The following is a 21,090-nucleotide window of genomic DNA, read 5'->3' on the forward strand; positions in this document are numbered from 1 at the left end:
AAGTCCTAAATAAACTCCAGTACATCCAGAACTCTGCTGCTCGCCTGCTCACCCATTCCCACTCCCATGACCATACCACCCCTGTCCTCCAAAACCTTCACTGGCTCCCTCTCCCACAACAGATCCAATTCAAAGTCCTTTTCCTCACTCACAAAACCCTCCTCCTACCTCACCAACCTGCTCCACCACCAAAACTCCCTCCCTCAGCCTTCACTCCTCTGATGCCAGCCTCTTGTCTCCACTACTCAGGACCAAGCACCAGACATGGGGCAACAGAGCCTTCTCCGTAGTTCCCCCCTCTCTCTGGAACTCTCTCCCCAAACACATCCGAGTCTGCACCAATCTGTCTGTGTTCTCAAATCACTTATCAAAACTCACCTTTTCAGAACTGCTTTTAAAGTGTGATTAATAATGTGTGTCATATGTTTTTTAGTGTGTTGTTTCCTATGCTATATGTTTTGGTCTATGATATATGCTTATAGTGTGTTACTTTTATATATAAAATGTATTATTATTATTATTATTATTATTATATATCTTCTTATGAGAAGCCCAGCAAAAAAACAACAACAACAAAAAAAATATATTCTGGGTTTCTGTATTTTATCTTTAATGTGGAATATGAAGTGATGACATGATGAACCGCTCTTGTGCAGGCATTACTCCACTGTCATGCTGTCACTCAAATAAATTGCGACAGAATTATCCATGATTGCATTTGAAATGCAAAACAAGGAAAGCATTTTAAGGCAGGAGGGCTGTTGAGTTGCCAGCAGTTCGCAAGGTAACACGAACTTCATCACAAATGTCTTATTAGATATTCCCAAATGTACATCTGTATCAAGATGACAGCACACAACAGGCAGCCATCTCCTCTATCCGGCTCTTCCTATTAGGATGCATCCACTAATCTTATTAATTACTTCTCTAAATTATAAGGTTTACGCAGGGGGTCTGGGTTTCCTATTTAATGAATTACATGAAACAAGGGAAGACACCGGTGATTTTGCCTTCAGTTCAACTCGTCTCTTGCTGTGGTTTTTCTTGACTGCAGCCAGGATGAGCACGGTGTTATTTATCAGAAGCCTGCTACCTGTGATGTCTACTTCCAAGCAGAACAGCAGGTGATGCAGTTGACACCCTGGAAACTCAGTTGAATCATGCAATGGAGCAGCTGCCCTTCAGCAATTACAGTTATGAAGCCATAAATCAGAGCTTAATAGGAGAGAGCGGAGTGAAGCTAAAAGACATGTGCTACCTCAGTGGAATTGTCTTCTCGTGTATATTACCAGTTAATTCATTCAAAAGAATTTCTTATCTTCAAAGTGCATTTTCATTCCATCAGTATTTTTACACTTTGCCTCAAACCCTCAACCTTCACACGTATAGCCCTCAAATATGGTGACTGTTAATGATTTAATTGGCATACATTAGTTTCACAAAGTATGAAATTCTAGATTTGTTCAATACATGAAATATTCTTCTGATTGGATTCATATCTGCTACATGAGCTCACACCAAAGTAGTAAATTAAATTTTTTCAAATGTTTTCATTAGAGCACTTGCCCACACAGCATTTCAGCAGAGGTCTTCATCAGGGTTGCAGCACACTTTGAAATTAAATGAGTAAATATGCAGTAGAATTACTGTAATAATTTACATAGCGTCAGTACCATGGCTCTACTGTGCAGGGACGGATCTGGAGAAATATTCACGGGGTGGCAAGAGGTTGGCATGGAGACTTTAAGGGGTGGCAGAAATATATATATATATATATATATATATATATATATATATATATATATATGCTGATTTAATCACAAATAATCACAAAAGCCCCTAAATGGGGATATTTTAACTAACATTACATTATTGTGGCACATGAGTAAAGCATTGAATAGAAATATTTAAAGGTGGCATTAGTAATCAATAAATTGTTTTATTTCCAAATCTTCAGACATTTTTCAAAATCTTTTTTCATTGAACATAAGCCCATCACTTAGTCTAAATTGTCGCCAGAACAGTTTTTTAAATAATTTAACATGCGTCTATCACTTAGCCAGCCTATGTTGCCAACGATGCAAGATATCCAGTGTTTATCCAGTAGTGAGTAATAATTTGTATTAATTCGTTATATAACAACATTACTGTGATTAAAAAGGAACTTATGTTACTGCATTACCTGAGAAAAGTAACTTGTCAGATTACATTTACGTTACCAATACAGGGGACAGAGCAGTACGTTCATTTGTTGTTGTTGTTTGTTGTTGTTATTACCAATTAGTATTACCAATGTTATCATGTGGCGAGATTATCAATAATGTTGCATTATGAATATGAGTGCTTATGTGGAAGTACAAGGCAAAAATTAATCCATTCCACAGCGGAGAAACAGCTGAATAAATATCAGGAACAAACTCGCTGAAGACCAGCAGACGAATATCAGCTCGAACAAAGAAAGGTTTTGTGAGTTTCATTCACCACAAACATAAAAACACATGAATATCTCATAGTTTGGCTAAAGTTTTCAGCGAAGTTAGTCATTGAATCGCTGCTTCTGCTTCTCTACTTTCCGTGGAGTTAGTGAGCGGAAATATGAACAGCACCACTCTGCTATTGCAACCTACATTGTGGTCAGAGGGGGGATTACATCCGTAGTGACAAGTAACAGGTAACTGATTGCTTATATGAAAATGTAACTAAGTAACTGATAACTTGAATTGCAACACTAATATGTTACATTACTCATTACAAAAAAAGTAATGAGTACTCTAACACATTAGTCTGTAACACATTACCCCGAAAACTGCTCTCAGGTTTTAAGCTTTGAATGAACTGTCACTGCATTGCTGACTAATGTAGCTTTTTGTTTGGGGCTTGGAATGAGTGATTTTAGTGCTTTTTACACTGGGAGCTTTTGTATATTTCACTTGCATGACTGATCTGAAATTTGTCTGCAGAATGAGCAGTTTCAGAGATGTTGGTAGCTGCAAGCAATCCGGAGACACTCTCACGCACTCATAAGAATATTTGGGTTTAGTCAGCTTTAATCTGTCCCTCACAAATCAAACACGACTTACTATTACTAAACAAAACATGCTTCAACAAAACAACCCCGCCACAATCCATCTGTGGCTGTTCTGTATTTCTACTAGTGAAAGTTGGCAACCTGACACACACATTTAGCAAGAAAAAAAGCCACGAGCAGTCGTGTGCGGTCGGGAACGGGAGAAAACTGAGCTGCTGCCCGCTACAGGGACGACTAGCGGCAGATGCCATCATCTCTTGCTACATTCACTTGCACTCAGACATCGGAGTTTCACTCCTGTAAATTTCCGACCAGCCACAACTTTTCATATATATATATATTTGAATTAGATTGTCTAAAACAGGGGTGGCAAGGGATTTTTTTTACGAGTGGCAGCTCCAATCCATGCCACCCCAGTAGATCCGCCCCTGCTACTGAGTGTGCCACATCATGATCTATAACATTACTGAAATATACTATTTCTGCAGTACGATTATACAAAGACATTAAATAATTTTAACACACTGACTAATATCATGTCACATCACATAGTGTTTATAACATTCACAATTCATACTTAACCTACTTTTAATGATGGTGATAATACTAGTGATGATAACAATCACATACCCACGAAGCATCTTGTGAAGAGGATGCAAGGTGGGTGAAGGCCTGCGGAGGGGTGCTGCTAGTGCACCCAGTGCTCTGAGGCACCCGACTGGCTGTGGAAGCCCTGAGTGTAGGTAGGGATAAACAAAGGTTAATCCTCTCAGACAGGCAGAGGAGAACGGCTCCGGTGTGACAGGCCTCCTGTTCATTCACCAATGCCTCTGCTACCTGGAGGCAAAATCCACCCTGTCTCTCCATAAAGGCTATTTGCTTAAACACGGATAGACACTTGCTCCCCTGGATTGAATGGAAATGCAGTGTGGAATTCAGACATTTTGTTCATCTTTGTCATTTTACTCGCCTTAAGTATCTGTCATAATATTTTAACAAGAATATCATTAGAGGTATGACAGGAAACACTCTATAAGGTTAGTAATGCTGTTAATTTTATTGTAGAAGTACATTTTTTTCCTTTATTTGTAATGCTGATGTTGGATACCATGCTGCCTCTATGAGGGATGGTCCTAATAATGAAATTTCAAAGGAACTATGGTTCATCTCTCACCGCTTGTGTATTTTTCCATCTATCATGTACAATATTTTGGATGCTACAGATTCTATTTCAGCAAAACTCTAGGAAATGACGTGTCCTTTGTGGCATTTTATAAATTGCACAAAGGGGCCTGGAGTGTGCTACGAGTGTCTGTTCACTTGTCTGGATGTAGCACACAGTGCTGATTTTTTTTCTCATGGCTCTTTATATAATTGTCTCTGTGACCCATTTGCACCCGGTATTAACAGTCTATCTGTATGTGAATAATGACATCTTATCACTGGACTTGCATTTACACCTGGTACTAATAAGGATTCTCGTAATCGCAAATGTTCCAGCTTTGAGATCAGATCTTAATATGCAATTAGGTATGCGGAGCTGGCGGATTTTCAACAATCACGGTGCGTGCCAGTTGAGGGGAGGAGTATCGACTACTTATTTTTCCTTTGCCAGGGAAGGTTTGATCTGTAGCCTTTTGATGAGCAGCTCGAGATAGCAGGAAAAGGTGAAGTTAAGTGACTATGTGGAAGGATTTTTTTTTCTCAAGAATGTGGTCAAACTGTACAGATTGCATTTACATCTGACCATGATGCGAGACAGACCACCTCCAGATGTAATCTGGCTGGTCTGTTAACATTCTGATTCAATATGTATTTTTCTGCCGCTAACGGTCTCTTAATCAAAACATAACAAAAGACAGAGTTTGATGATGTCGTGAAGTAGCATGGGCTCTTGGGAGTTGTTGTCTTCATTTTTAAACAATCACCATTGCTGTGCTCTGCATTCAGCTTCTCCTGGTTAGGATTCCCTCAGTGTTCATCGTTCAGGTGGTTTTTACCGGGAGCCTAATTATCCGCAGAGGTCTCCTCCTCTCCAAAACAAATGGACCCTGTGATTAAAACTGGTAAATCACTGAATAAAGCAGTTTCACATTAAAATCTGTGTTTCTCTGGTGCTGTTTGCTGAGCTTGTTTCTCTGATAACTTAAGATCCAGACATCTGATGACTAAAATCCTTCATCCGGTTAACAGATATAATTAAAAACTACCAAGATCTAAAAAGTGTATCATAAAAATGTGGCTTAAAACTGGATAAAAAGTTAATTCATGACTGCTTCTGGTGGACAACCACAACGCTGACAGATGCACAAAGGGGATATGATGCCATTGACAGGCGACCAAATGAAACAGACCATTACCTTTATTAAAATTACGGATTACTCTGAGTTTGAAAATTGTTGGAAACATTTGAGATAATGTAAGGACACAACTCGACAAAATATATAACATTGGTCTAGTTGTTTTTAGACATTATAATGCAGAACATTTACATATTATACCGTTAACATGCATTTTATGTTTTTTATTCAGATAAGATATATATAGAGTACAGTACAAATCATGTAAATGGGGTCAGTTTCACAAAAAAATCCTGACTGTGGTGAATGGACTTGTAGGGAAAAATGCATCATTGCTCTATTTTGCATTTACATTTTGTTTTGTTTAGGTTTTGTTTAGCTGTCAATCAATCAATAACATAAGGTTACACATTTGACTTATTGCCATCTTATTTTTTGCTAACTGCATTAAATCCTCAACACTGTGGTAAATGTATTTGGTGTCTTGATGATTCATCCACAGCTGAACCTACTGTGCTCTACAATCTAATCTGGTCCATCTGTCTCTGATACAGTACACACTTCTCACGGTGGACATGTTAGACTCATTTTGTGCTTATCCTGCTATGTCAAGTCTGCTGCAAGAATTGCCTTAATGGGGGCTCGTTGATCATCCCTCATTTTAGTTCTACATGGCTTGCACCAGTAAATATTTTAAGCAATGATAAATAATAAATAAATATCTAAATATATTCCCGTTATCCAGCCATTTCATCAAAACGTAAAGAAGCTGTAAACTAAAATTCCAAAAGGAGTGTTTAGGGACAACGGGAGAATAGGGATGCTCTGCTCCCTCACCCCCTCCAGGGTGGCAGGGGCAGGTCAAGGGCTCTGATTGTCACTGTTTATTAATGGGCCCTGCAGAGGGGACTGACAGCGGGGTGATCTCTGTGATGATGATGTCTTATTGCTTTCCATGCGAGCCTCAGGTACATACATATTTATGATGCGCTGCCACCTTGACGCCAGCTAGAAATATCTGCTTAACACCCGGCCTGGTCGGAATGCTTACCAACGCGGAGTCTGAACAAAAAGACCCTCCAGCACTAATAATGCCCGTTTAACCTCAACAAACCACAGAATGACTTTCTGCTATCATTTACATTTGGGATGGCACAAAAATTGTGAAAAATGGTTTGACATTGTGAGTAGTTAGAACGGAAAAATGAAAACGGCATCATTTCGCAGACAAGAAGCCACCTAGACAACATCAACCGTACAATAAATCTCCACAGTACCAGTGTCAGCACTTCATGCTAATCAGATGGCTTTTTGACCACCAATTGAATTAATTTGAACTAATTTGTATGACAGATTGATTTGTGACACTACACGTGTATGTATTAAATATTAACAGCCAGCACTTCCCCAGGGACAGCTGGGATTTTAAAGGGCAACTCGTACGCAGTCATTTAGTTGATTAATATGGGCCACTCATTTCAAGCAGACAGATTTGTTTTACATACTTATTCATGTCGTCACAGAATGCTACTCTCCTCAATCTTATTCTTCTTTTTTCCTCCTCAGCAACTTGGCTTTTGATACATGACTCCAGAGCTGAAACAATTAGTTGGTAAATGGATTAGTCCATCGACTGACACTTCATCGGAAACAATTTCAATAATTGAATAATCACTAAGTTATTTATCAATCAAAAACTCCAACCCTTTTCTGGTTTCAGTATCTCATATGAGAGGGTTTGCAGTCTGTTTTTTATCATTTATTTATTATTATTGGGTTTTGGACTGTTGGTCAGACAAAACAAGACGTTTGAAAACATCACCTTGGATTCTGGGAACCATTTTTTATTTGAATTTGGTATTTTCTGATATTTTATAAACCAAACACTTACTGATAATGAAAATAATTATTAGTTGCAGCCCTACAAGACTCCATAGCACTTCACACACAACTTGAATGGGCCTGTTATCAGCGGTGATGTTTTGCTGTATGCTTTTTTTTCTGGCCACTATTTTCTTCAGTGTGTAACATAAATGCACCAGTAGTTTGTGAGGATAAATCAGAGGTCAAATAGCAAAGCGGTGTCTTTGCTCTGATGGCCCACAAATCATTTGGCACTTGATCTCCTACTCTGGTTTAGTGTTTGTAGCACAAGATTTGATGTGGGTTTTAAATCAAATGGCCTTTATCTTTTTCATCTCTGCCTCTAAACAAACAGAAAATATCTTTCCTCTGCAAATAAGTTGTAGGATTTATCCAGTACGCAGTATGCTGTGATTTGTGATGACAGGAGTTGAATATTACACTGATACTGTATGGCACTGTAAATCCACCGCCTCATCTCTGCTCCCACTGTCAAATTTATTCTGAAGTTGTATTTCAGCCATGTCCCCTCCGCACTGAGTTCACTGAATACAGAAATAATGAGTGCTGTCTAGAGACAATGTCACTATTATTTTAGATCTCGCAAACCTCTCCCTCTCTCTGGCTGTTACGTCCATTTTCTTGGAGGTTTCTCCTCCACCTCGTGTCTTCCTCACATTCTCACCGCATCTTTGGCTCCGTCCCCTCAAAGCACAGTCACACCACCCACTCTCAGAGTACATTTGCTTGTCTCTCCTCCCCTGTTGTAAGCTGCACCGTTATCATCCTGCCATTTGTGAATATTTTCAAAGAGAAGGTTGCAGTCAGTTCGTGTGATGGTGCTTTAGAGAAATTAGGTGGCTTAACAGCAAAGCCAAGATCATGTTTACATGCCATCTGTTTAGGTGTTATCTACTTGTCTGTGCTATTGTGTGTCACACAGTATGTCGCATACTGATAATCACACAGATAAGTGCAATCATGATCATTGTAATTCTTAGATAACAGAAAGTAATGTAGATTTTCATATAAAGTCTTTTATATGATGTGTATGCATTTATTGTCTAGCACCAGATAGCCTCTCTCTCTCTCTCTCTCTCTCTCTCTCTCTCTCTGTCTCCATATATATTTATAGTATAAGAGGACAGGACTTTTTTTTTATCAGTGTGACTCAAACATTACTTGGATAACTACTGAGATTTCTTGCTTTAAATCTCTTTTTTGTAAAAACTTTTTTTTGCCCATGCAATCCACAACGTTTGGATATTGTTTGAAAATATCAGTGCGCTGAATTCAGATGGCAGAGACTTCTTGATTTTTGTCTGATTTGATCAAGGTAAAAACAAACTTCAAAGCTCCTGTAGAATTTACAGGGTTGGTATCTGCTGTCCACAACAGTTTTTTGATACCAGTGGGAAACTGCAAATTTTTCAGACATTTTCAAATCCTGTACATACAGTACAATAGGGGCATTAATATAGGATCCTATGAATCTCTGAATGTGTATGCAAAAATTCACGTCATATGTTTTAAGCTGATGGCTTAAAAGTCAGTGGAATTTGACAAGGTTGCACTAAAAGTAGTCTTGGCCGCCACGCCTTCCCCACAATATATCGGTTTCAGAATAAAATGCAATTTGTTAAATACATTAACACCTCAGTGAAGGATCTGATGAGGGAATTCATCATTCTGCCAGATGCTGAAGGAGCAGCTGATTACTTCTGTGTTACTTGGAAAGGAGATATTATTTAGTCATGCATCCGGAAAATACAGCCAAATATTCTTGCGGAGGAATACGCAATTGTCTTTCTTTCCCAGCAGGTTAGATTTAAAAGAAACAAACAAAAAAAAACAACATCTAGCTGTTATCCAAAAAAAGTTGCCTTTTAATCCACCATTTTTATATTACATAAATTGTTTACTGGTACAAAAGTGAGCTTGTGTTGCAGCCTCATTATCACTCACTCGACAGGGACATACTGAAGCATTTTCACTTTCGCTTAAATGCTAAATGCAACCTCTGAATAGCAAAGTTGGCAGCCAAAACATGAGATAGATTCTTTTTCTTTAAAAAAAAACAAAAAAACAACTTTGTGTAATGTTTCAAAAACTTAAGTCCTTACAGAGGTTAAGGCTTTAAAGGACTGTGGCAGGCTTTGTAATACAGAAACATACACAATGTCACACACTACAGGTTTTTCTGGTAAATGCAGTGGATTCAAAGCCTACTTACTGGGGCAGAGTGGAGGCTGAGAGCAGTGTATGAGAAAAATTGATAAGTAGAACTTGTTCTGTTGCTTATCGTTGTGAACATGTGATATTTTGTCAAACATATAAAAATAAACAGCATTTCCCCTTACAAAGCACTCCCTCAAACAATCAGGAGGATTTCCCCCCTGATACACTGTTAGAAAGTGACATTGAGTGATATCATTTACAGGCGCAAACAAAGGTAATTTAGTTCCTGCCTTATTTTGCTTGTTGTAGTGTAACCTCAGGCTATTTAGAATGGATCTATCCAACTCCCCTAACTTAATCTGCCATTTATAGGCTGAGAGGTGGTGGGGTGAGGACAGGCATCGTGCTTCGTGATTGGACAAGAAAGTAACCAAGGAAACCATAGTGCTTTAAGTGTTGTAAATTGGTTAAAACTCGTTTATCTGTAATGTGAGTTGCAAGATGGGTGAGGTAAACATGATCAATCAGCAACTGTGTCACAACTCAATTTGTTTAGACACCGAGCTCTGTTCCTCCGATTGCTGCACTAGGCGTGTGTTTTCAGGATGTTTTAAGTAGTTCTGTATGGAAATTTTGAACATAATTAAGGAAAGCATTTCAAAGGTAGCCTCATAAATAATGCAAATTCAGTGTTAAATGTCCCTGACAGCTAATGCTGGCGCTGCAGAACGTGAACCTCGAGAAAGGCTGAGCTGGTCTATCTGGTCATCAGGTGCCTCCCTTGGAGTGCTATAAATTGACAGAAATGAGAGACAGCGCAGAATAGATGAGGTAGCTTAAATGAATAACACTCCCCATTAATAAGGTTTTTAATGTGACACCATGAGACTCCAAATTAGGACATAAATAGTTAGTGGAACACAAAACATATGGGTCTTAGCCAAAACTACATATAGACTATTACCCTAGGCAGATCTATAGCAATTTATATTTTCACATTTCAGGTATATTTATAAACCAGATATCAGGTATTGATATTAATTAACACTAATGCATTACAATTAGTGATGCCCTCGGTGACTCATTTACTATGACCAGTGCTTCAGGACATAAAAAAAACATATTAGAGAAATGCTAACACAACTACACATGGGATGTATGTTGGTCATACTACTATTTGATACCAGATATCAGCTGTCAGCAGAGTGGAAATATGTACCTGGTTTTCTATCATTATGACACCAAAATTCAGCAGTAATTTTGTTTTAGTGTTTCAGTTAATATATTGATAATTGCGGTGGTCAGCAACAAGAAGACTCTTTGTGATTTTAATACATTTTGATTTTGACAAAGAGTCAAATCTAGCTAAATGTATGAGAGCGTATAACTACACAAGCATGGTTTTGTATTATTATTTCCTTCAAAAAAAATGTAGGCACATAATATTAATGATAAAATAAATGATTACTAATAAACATTCTCCCAGCAGTGTAAAAAGGCTTCATTTGTTTTTTAATCATCTGAGCTGTCTTTCACTCACAGAAAGCACATAGGAGACAGACTCACTTACTGATTACATAATTACCTGCTGCCTCACTTCATCAGACGCTAATTTCACGTAGACTACAAACACAAGTTGAATGAAAGGGCACAGCACAATTTTTTCCTGCACTTTCAAGCACGTATATCAGCCCAAAGTACTGGAACGGTACTTATACATGTAGTGAAAGAAATCAGTTATTTTCCTGCCTCAACAATTTCCTCAAAGTCGGAGGTTTTCTGTGTTACTTTCTTCGGTCCTACTGCTCTTGTATTTTTTTTTTTTTTTGCTCCTTCTCTTCTTACCAGTCGATGGGCATTTGATTTATAATTCATTGTACAAAGTGCATCCTGATTGGCTGCAGCTTGATTGGCTGGATTATAAAAACTACAGTCTGAGAACCTTATTAATTTGAAATGTTTGCTCGGTCAGAGCATCCTTAATCAAGGAAATTTTATTGTTATATTAATTAGAGGATATTTTGTCACTCAGCTGTACTTCTATCCATCTTGCACACACACATACATACATACATACACACACACACAACATGGTTCAACATTAAGGCTTGCCCGATTGCCCGGGGCAAGTAAAATGCCACATCTGGCTAGTAAATCTAGAGCAAGTGGTAAAAAAAAAAAAGATAATAATAATATAAAAAATGATTAAATCATGTTTTTTCGATCATCGTCATATCATAAATTATGTTCTCATTCACTAACACACACCATATCCCCCTCCTCTTGCGTGCATTGGGGAATATTGGCATATGCCGTTGGCCAGTCAAGAACTGAGTAGGCTAGTAGTGTGATGAGTGAAACAAACATCCCTCAGGATCATGTGAGCACTGTCAAATAGAGGAATCAGTGGAGCATGTAATTTTTCATTGCCATAAATACTCTTGAGACAGAGAAACATTAAAGAGGGAAGTCTGGAAGCTTGGAGTGAAAGAAATCAGTCTGAAGAATGTATTTGCCATCGGGTTAGGGAGTCTATTCCATTATTTGAAAGAAACTGGGCTGATCAAAAGAACTCAGTGTTCAGTGAAACATAGAGGATGGGTCATAACATTTTTGACATTTTTGTTTGTTGCTTCACATCTATGACACTCTGTATCCTTGTTCTGTTTCATTTACTTAAATAAAGATTAAACATGACAATTAACTTTAGTCTTTGCTGTTATTTGATAACCGCTAATAAATAAAACAATTTGTATAGAGGCAAGTAAAAATTGACCTCGGGCAAGTAGATTTCTGACCCACTTGCCTGACTGGTCCAGTGAAAAAAAAAAAAACATTAATGTTGAACTCTGCACACTCAAACAAACTGCTTAAGCCCTAGGATTTGGCCAGTACCTTAAGTTAGGAAGCTCGCTAAAAGTCTGAAATTTTACTGAGAGTGTGGTACAGCCTCTCCAAGTGTTGGCTTAGCCCAGAGGTCTGTGACGGATGTGGGTGATGTCTCTGCCCCAGATCTCCAGGACTGTGTTCCCTTTGATATTCCTTGACTCCGGGGCTTGCATAAGCACATTGAGAGAGAGAGAAGTCAAGGTCACTCCCACTCTGTCGCTGGAGCCTCATGAATATTATGATTAATCAGAGTCTTTTGGCTCAAAATAATAACAAGCCCAACATTGTTGTGCTCATAGATTCAAGGCTAGCTTTTGAGGAACTGTTTATGTTGCCTCCCCAACTCCCTCATCTCTTTTTACACTCACGCCCACCCAACACTCACTAAGGACATTTCTTACCCAAAACAAAAAAAACATAAACTAACTGTAACACTACCGATGGCTAGGAATAACGTTGGATGTGACACAACAAGTGGTGAGATGCATCAGACCCTTAAGCAGTCTGAAATACAGTCTTGACATTTAAGAAACAAACAATCATCCCTCCATCCTCTCTTATTCCAGTATTCCAGTGTCGTTTTAAAAATAGCAGAACAGTTTTGAACAGTGTTTTCAGGTTTTGTCAATCCAGCAGCGTCTTGAATATACACCTGCGACACACAAACAAACAATCAGACTAAGGGGGCTTAAAGTGTGCGATCACAACAGTCGAACAAGTTTGCAAGTCACACTGTTTTTGACGGGTCTCATAAAGTCTTGGTTGAATCTGTGTCAGACTGATATCAGTTTTGAGGCATGACAGATGTTGCAATGAAAGCCTGGTAATTCATTGTGCTATAATGTAAGTAGAAAAAAAAACAAAAACAGATGCAAGCAGAGACATCTCATCAACTCCCATCATCCGTCTGCGTCACTCTCATGTTTCTAAAATGTAGCAAAACAAATGAACATGATTTCGCCACAGCATTTACATGCATCAGAAAACATGAGAAGGAAATGAGGAAGTCCGTCATGAAATACCGCTTTTGCAAAGCGAGTTGAAGTTAAATATGTTTTTTAGCAGTAGCACTATGCTTTATCTCGCCAGTGTATTCCACATCACTTCATGACATATTGCGGTCGGCTGGTTGTAAATGCGGGTCGTAGCAACAGTCACATTGAGGAATTTTGGTCCTAAATTTCTATCAGAAATCAGAAATTAATATTTGTTTGATGACCAAAGATTTCACCACTTTTGATTGTCAACTTTTGTCTGTTTAATGTGTAATTTTGTCCGCGCACAGTGTAATAGAGCCTTTCGTGGCAATTTACCTCTTGCCTTCAATGAGGAAAGAGACAACTCTCGATATAGTATTGTCACACTTTCTTTAATGCCGGTTGCACACTCACACTTGATACAAATAGACATACAAGCTGCTGTAGAGGAGTGAGGCTTGAACAGTGGGGCGAATACTTGTTAATCTGTTTCACACCAACCTCTAGGAGTTGTTGTGACTACTCTACGCCTGATTATACCCAAACAGACATGGCAGGATCTGTTTCAGAATAAACAGATGTTATTTGTTTCTCTTTCACACAGAAACACACTGTTCAGATGCACAAACACAATTTCTATCACCAAGCATTTTAACCTTTCACAAGTTTACACAAACATTTATACATATTCATACAATATTTTCCCTCACAGACCTTTACCCGTGAGGCCAGAAATGTTTTGCTGTCTTTGTTGGTTGTAACTAAAAAAGAAATACAAGGAATGATTTGGCTTCTTTGATTATGTTTCTGAAATTAGTAAACAGTGGTATTTACTGTAATAGAAAATTCAACTATGAATATTCATGTGGTCCATGTTTTGAATACAATTTTTGCTAATATATTGTGATTCAGTAAATGAACTGGTATCTAGTAAAAAAAAGCATGCCTGATCAGTTCACATCAATTTTTAATTAGGTTATTAGACTAATGTAATATACAAACCTTAGAGAACTGAATTACCAACAAGTATAGACGCTCGCCTGTAGCGTGGCGTAAACAAAGGCTACATTTGATGCACTCATGTGTTAATGCACCAAATAGTAAGATGATCAAACAGGTTATTAGAGCTGTGAAACAGAAAATGTGACTCTGAGAGTTCGCTTTTGGATTCGTTTCACTTCCTGTACATAAAGATGTCACGGTGTTACTGTATGTTCTGTCACAGCTTGGAAACCGCTGTTGCTGCTAATTATAAGTGTAAATTTGTTGAGCAGCCCTGGACCCACAGAGGTTTGTTTCCTCACCAAGTCAGCGTATAACCATGTCTGTCATGATGTGGCCCGCCGAGAAGGTCGAGCTCCGCAGATGAAGGCCACCTCTCTTTATCTGTCACCACGTTAGTCGAGTGGAAGCAGGTGTCTCATTTGATGTTCTTCAGGCCTTCACTGACTTTTTTTTTTGTTTTTGTTTTGTTTATTTATTTATTTCTTGACTCAATTCTACACATGGTCCTCTCAAATTGAGTTGTTCCTCCCACCGGTGCTCTCTGCTGAGCGGCTGACAGCTCCTGAGACGTCGAGGGAAAAGCTTGATGGGCGGCGGACAGACACACATACAACGGACGGCATTAATCTACCCAGAAGGTCACCATCTCAAATTGTTTTGCATGTAGGTTATCATTGTAGATGTGTTATTTGGAAAACTATAGAAATAGAATGACTTCAGTGTGTCTTGATACTTTGGTTTAGAATTATTTAAATATGTGAGGAGATTGGTGCATTATTATTCCAAGCAACATCTTCCTTTAGCATTCATTTTCTCTGCTCTGTGGACTGTGTGAGATATTAAGCCTTCTGAATATATAGCTAATCCTAAAATTAGGGGCTGTTGCACACCCACTTCTACTTTCTCGAGTCTTGCTGGAATGTAGACCTTTACCTCTAATCTTAGATTGTTTTTGGTTCTTTCCCTCTGTGTGAGAAAAAGAAAATGGAATAGTTAGAAAAAAAACAAGAGCTTTATCACAAATGCTGACCTTTAATTACAAAACCTTTGCAGCGAGAGACCTTCGCTTTTACTTAAGTTGACATTTATAAATACTGAAATGTCCCCGTGAATTGCTTTTTGTTGAAGTCAATGTATTGTTGAGCGAGATAGCATCAGTCCATTTGTCAAATACTGTAACTGTTGGCTCAAGGGGCTGACAGGGTGTGTGCAGAGGACAATGTATAGCTGGTCTAAACTGTCCATATATGTGGAGGACAGACCTGTTAGCAAAGGGCCTCTCCTATCAGTCACAGTAGTGATGGAAAGTCGAGATAAAGATGGTACTCTACCCTGCTACTGTGTTTGTGTGCCCACGACAAGAAATCGATACAGCTGGTTTCAGAGACTGTTTTACAGTCAGGGCAGCTCTTGGCTTAAATGTTTGTCTGTTTTATTCAATGACACTTCTCTGCAAACTATTACCCACAGGGAGCGGAGAACAAACGTGAAACAAATAAACTAGCCGTCGACCCATCTCGGCATTGTTTGCGCTTACAGATGGAAACTGGATAGTGTGGAAATTTTCTTTACACAGTGTCAAAGCAAAATCTATCACAGCTAAGATCCAAGCCATTATATTACAGCCTCGGAGGAAATATTACATCTCTGGCTGGCTTGTTTTATCCCTGATCTTTCTGTCCACCTATCATCACAGGGATATGGAGGCATCTGTGGGGACATGCGCCTTCCATTGCCTCTCCCCTGATGAAAGAGGATTTCCCGTCTGATATGCAGTAAAGGTTATCTGGATCGCAGTCATGTTTTCTGTATAACATGCACTGCCAAGCAAAAACAGGAAAACATTTCTCCTCCCCCAAAACTCATTTCAGCTTTGCTTTTCATTATTACTACTACGAACATACTGCACTTATGTGACCATAATTCTCTTCTCAGTGAGCACAACACAACTCTGATGTCTTTTTGCCTTTTGGTCTGAAATGAAAACAAAATCTCTTGGTGATTCCAAGAAACCTTTAGGGTACTCTTTTACTCCCCCCTATGTAGCAAGTACTGTATAGAGGAACATTACCCAGAAAAAAAAATGCCAATAATTGGAAGCCTGCACAAAGCTCCAGATTATTGCCTTCTCACAACAGAATACTTTCACAGATTTACCACAGCGAGAGTGGAACAGGATAAATAAAAGTTTGAATAGGATAATGTGTCCCCTATAATCTAGTCTTATATTTTGCAAGACATCAGTGTGCTTTTGCACTTATGGTGATTATTTTTGGGGAATTATTTGCAGCAATTTCTCAAGCAAAAGCTTTTGCTTCTGACAGAAGGCCTCATTTGACAATTCAGTGTTAAAAAAAAAAAAAAAAAAAGAGAGAGAAAGGAGAAAATGGTGCCTGAGGCTGAGTTGAGCAGACAAGCAACAGCTTCACATCACTCACCTGGATTCAAAAAGGACAGAAATAGCACTAAAAGCACCCACTCTCACTTTGTAACTGTTCCTTTGTTTCCCTGTCTCTCGCGTTAGGCTAGTTTCATGGCAGCCCATACACCCTGTGTCTCATTTCCCAAAGGACTATTCACCATCACATTACAGCCAGAGGTCATTTAAATGTGTGATATACAAAGATTTCAAAAATTCAAATTGTTTATTTGGGGAGGCCACCACAATTTCACAATTGTGGTGGGGATGCTGGCTGGATGTCTTGAACACCTTTAATTTGTAGGTATTGGTATTCAAATTTCATAATGTATTTTTGAAATAAAATGGATTTGTAACTGCAATATCATTGACTTAACTGTTTTGACAGATGTGGAGGGAAATTCATGACACTTTCATTAAAGATAGTCCACAGTCAGAGTCAGCGCCTCCAGATAAAAGACATGTTTCCCTCAAAGCCATGCAAATGAAAGGGTAGGTAATAAAAACCTAATTTCAGCACTGTGTGCTGTCCATTATATGGCTTCTTAAATAACCAGCATATGTTGCAGACGGCACAGTGTCTGTTTTCATGCCTCTTTACATGATGACATGAAGTCAAATTTAGGTACATTTTATATATATTTTGTTATATCGAGAGTAGATTTGTGACAATTGCTTTAAGATGTTAAAAGTGGCATAAAATAAGAAAAAAATCAGATTTTACTAACAAATTATTTTGGTGAAGGGCCAAATTTGGCTCATAGACAACTATTTGCAACCCCTCAGTTCTAGCAACTAGAATTAATGGTTACAAGTTGTTTATGTGTCTTCATCTTCATCTTATTTTTGACTTTCACTTGTATTATAATATATACCATAGTTTTAATTGTATGTATATATCACACATCATCTCCTTCTACACCTCTTGGTCATGAAGTTTCTCTTAAACAAAGTTTTTTATGTCATCCAGATAGAACAAGGCAACAAATACATTTGGTAGAGAACAGGAGTATATTGAAGGATCATACAGTGCCACCTTTTTGCATGTCTTGGCACATTACCTGACATCACGATGGACTGAAAATGAGTCTCAAATATCTTCAGTTAAAGTCTGTATTCGACAAGGATTTTCAAACTCTCAAGCTTTCAAACTGCAGACTTTTTTAATTGCTTGAAAACTCTATGGACTTAATGCCATTAGAGAGATAAATATACTGTCTGTAGGTCAAACATCCGAGCTTGAAAAGACTGGGTTAAAAGCAGACTGATGGTGACAATTATGTAATCAGAAAAAGTGCATCTGGCAACTGCATTTTCATCCGTGGTTAATCTATAAAGTAAACATGAATTACATGAACAAACTGAACATGATGCTCACTGACAGATTATCTGTCTCAGGTTTCAAGTTTCTGCCTTCTTGATTTTCATACTGTAGGATTATTTATTTAATGTGATTTAAAATGTACAGTAAAACATTTAACAATAATGAATACATGCACACAATGTAGTCAAATACCCAGTGATGGTATCTTTTTCATTCAACTCCATACCTGCGTCTGGTGAGACCGTTTTTGTCAGGTAAGGACGATTATGAGCTGCTGAGAGCTTGACGTTCTGTTAGTATTGCAGTCAAGGCAATCACTTGTTGTGACAGGGACAAGGAAGCTCCCTCTCCCTGCAGGAGGCTGATTGATTGGGCAGTCAGGAAGAGGGAAATGTCCTTCACAATGGGCAGGGAAGGACAGCAGGCCCAGGATACTCTCCCTCTCTTCCAAGAACTTTGCGTTTTGCTGAACTAATCCTTACTGTTGACATCAAAGAACTACAGCTGACGTGGGAATGAGCTCTCCTGGAAATGCTTCTGTCAAACTAGACGGATGCGAGTGGTCCAGATTCATAAAGTGGTGCCTACTGCTTTGACGGTGCTTTTTTTTTTTCATACTCATCCAAAACTGCCAAAATGCAAGGTCTTAGCATCAGAGTGTGTTTCTGCAAATTCAAACAGAGAGGAAGCTGCTGAGCAAATACTGGATGTGCATTGCACCGTGTGGTGGATAGGCAAGATTATGTCAGTCCATATATCTTATCCATTTAGTGGTTTGTCACTTTCTGATTTAGCAAAATGCATTGTTTTGCCCTTAAAATAAAAAAAGCTAACCTCATCTGAAATTAGCAAGAGTATTATTATTTCAGGTGTCCACTGTGGTTCTGTAATTTGCCCCTTGAACCTTAACTTTACGAATTACAGACATGGAAAATTGGCATGGGATAAAATGTATCAATGATTTTCATATTTATTATAAACTACCAGATTATATTACTGTAGATATTTGCATATTTAAAGTAGGGATTAAAAGTCTGTCCTTATTGCTGATGATATGAGTGAAACATTCAAAATTCTGTCTAATGTTGCTGACCTGAACTGAATAAATGTCCACACCAGCTCTCAATAAGGATAATCTTAAATATAATACTTCAGTACTATTTGCACTGATTGAACGCTAAATCTTTTTGTAAATGTCTCTCAGTTTTTTGTCTCATATCATTTACTGGCACATTGCCCCTCAGTGCCTGTCTGTGTCTGTGTCTCAGCAGAAATGCATTACTGGGTGTTTATATGGAGCTCCCAGTGTGCTATTTCACTAAGCCTAGTCATATGAGCATAGATTATTTTGTTACTTTTCTGAAAGTGTCTCAAAAATAATTTATCTACTGTGCTATAGCATATATTTCTTATCAAAATTTCAACGCTTAAAAATGCAGATATATAGAAGTCTTGGTTATAAAGACATAACCAACAAGCAAAATGCAGATGCAGTGCTAACTTTCTCTCAGACATGAAATTCTATCACCCTCTTTACAACCATCCATTTCAGTGAGGGCCTTGTTAAATATTTGCACTGTGCTCACAGCCACACAGAGCCATGGCATCATAGCCATTATCCATGAGGTGGGCTCCGCTTTTAAATGTTAATTGCCATTTCTCACACTTTCTCATTATACTCATTGTAAATGATGTGCTGTGAGCTCCTCTGAAGGTGTTCTCATTTATTTTCAGAATGGCATTAAAGATCCACACAGTTTCATTGCATTCACATATGCGCCATGAAGGAAAAAGGAAATGCACATGCATTATTTTCAGTGTAATCCAGCTGGGAGATAGTGGACTGTTTTGTAAGAAAGAAGGTCAGTCAAGTCTTTATACCACTAAGTAGAGCTGAAGTTAAGAATGGCCAGAACGTGGTATATATGATCTTATTAGGCTTCTCCAAAGATGTGGTCTTTTTTATCACCCACTCCACCTACATAAAATGCAATGGGCTGCATCATTAAATATAAAGATGTAACACTGAGTGAAGTTAACCATCATTCAGTATTATAGGTGTGCCTACCACATTCACTGCTATCAGCTTGTTTTGTATGTTTGATTTTGTAGTCACCATTTGGGCTAATTTAAAAAAGAGACTATTTGGTATATCAATATCTCAGAATGTACAGTTTATTTCAGTTTTTTTTTTGAATGACAAGAAATAATAAAAGTGGAAAAGGGAGCACCGGACAAAAACAAAACAAAAAACCAAACCAAAATCATATTATGCAGAAGGAAAACATAACTGGAGAGATGGTTGGTTGAGGTACATGCAGCAACATGTCACCATGATATGCTGGGTTTTGTCACATCATCCCACTCTGAATCTGTCACTTGTCTCAAGTTCAAACTGTCCAACAGGGCAAATATGACTAAAACAGAAGAGACAGCTCCACCTGCTAGTGCTTGTACATTTTTCAAAAATTAGCAATGTTGAATTGGACAATAAATGCAGAAAAAAAAACATGCCATATCTTTCTGAGTTGTTTGTTGGTTTGTTTAACAGGGACAGTGCACATTAATAAACATTGCTTTGAATGTGCCAGAGTTAGCCAAGGGGCTATTTTTCATCAATAGTAGTTGTTTTTCAGGTATTCCATTTGTGAGTGTGAACCACCAGTCACCCTCCATCCTTTGCTGTGGAGCTGGTGTTACAGTATGACCTCTGTTCTGTCAGTGCTTTCATTAATGATAGGTACCCTCACCATTCCCTCAACTCCTAGTTACATTTCATTTATATAAAAAACAACAACACTAAGAGTCTGCAGCCACGCTAGCAGCTTTGTGAGGCTGTACTTCAAATGTAGCTCAAAGCACTACTGTGCCATCATGGATCAACATCTGAAAGGATATCTATCTATCCATCTATCTATCTATCTATCTATCTAGTACAACCTGCTGGTGACACAAGATGAAACGTCTAGGGATCACCTAAATCAATAGAATACATTGTCTCGGAATCATGAATATTTGTACCAAATTTTCTACCAATCCATTCAGAAGATAAATAGACAGAAAGGATAGAGATATTTTACAGAATAAGTGAAAACTGACCTCATGGT

Source organism: Thunnus thynnus, chromosome 11 (assembly GCF_963924715.1).
Source record: "Thunnus thynnus chromosome 11, fThuThy2.1, whole genome shotgun sequence".
In the NCBI taxonomy this organism is placed as follows: Eukaryota; Metazoa; Chordata; class Actinopteri; order Scombriformes; family Scombridae; genus Thunnus; species Thunnus thynnus.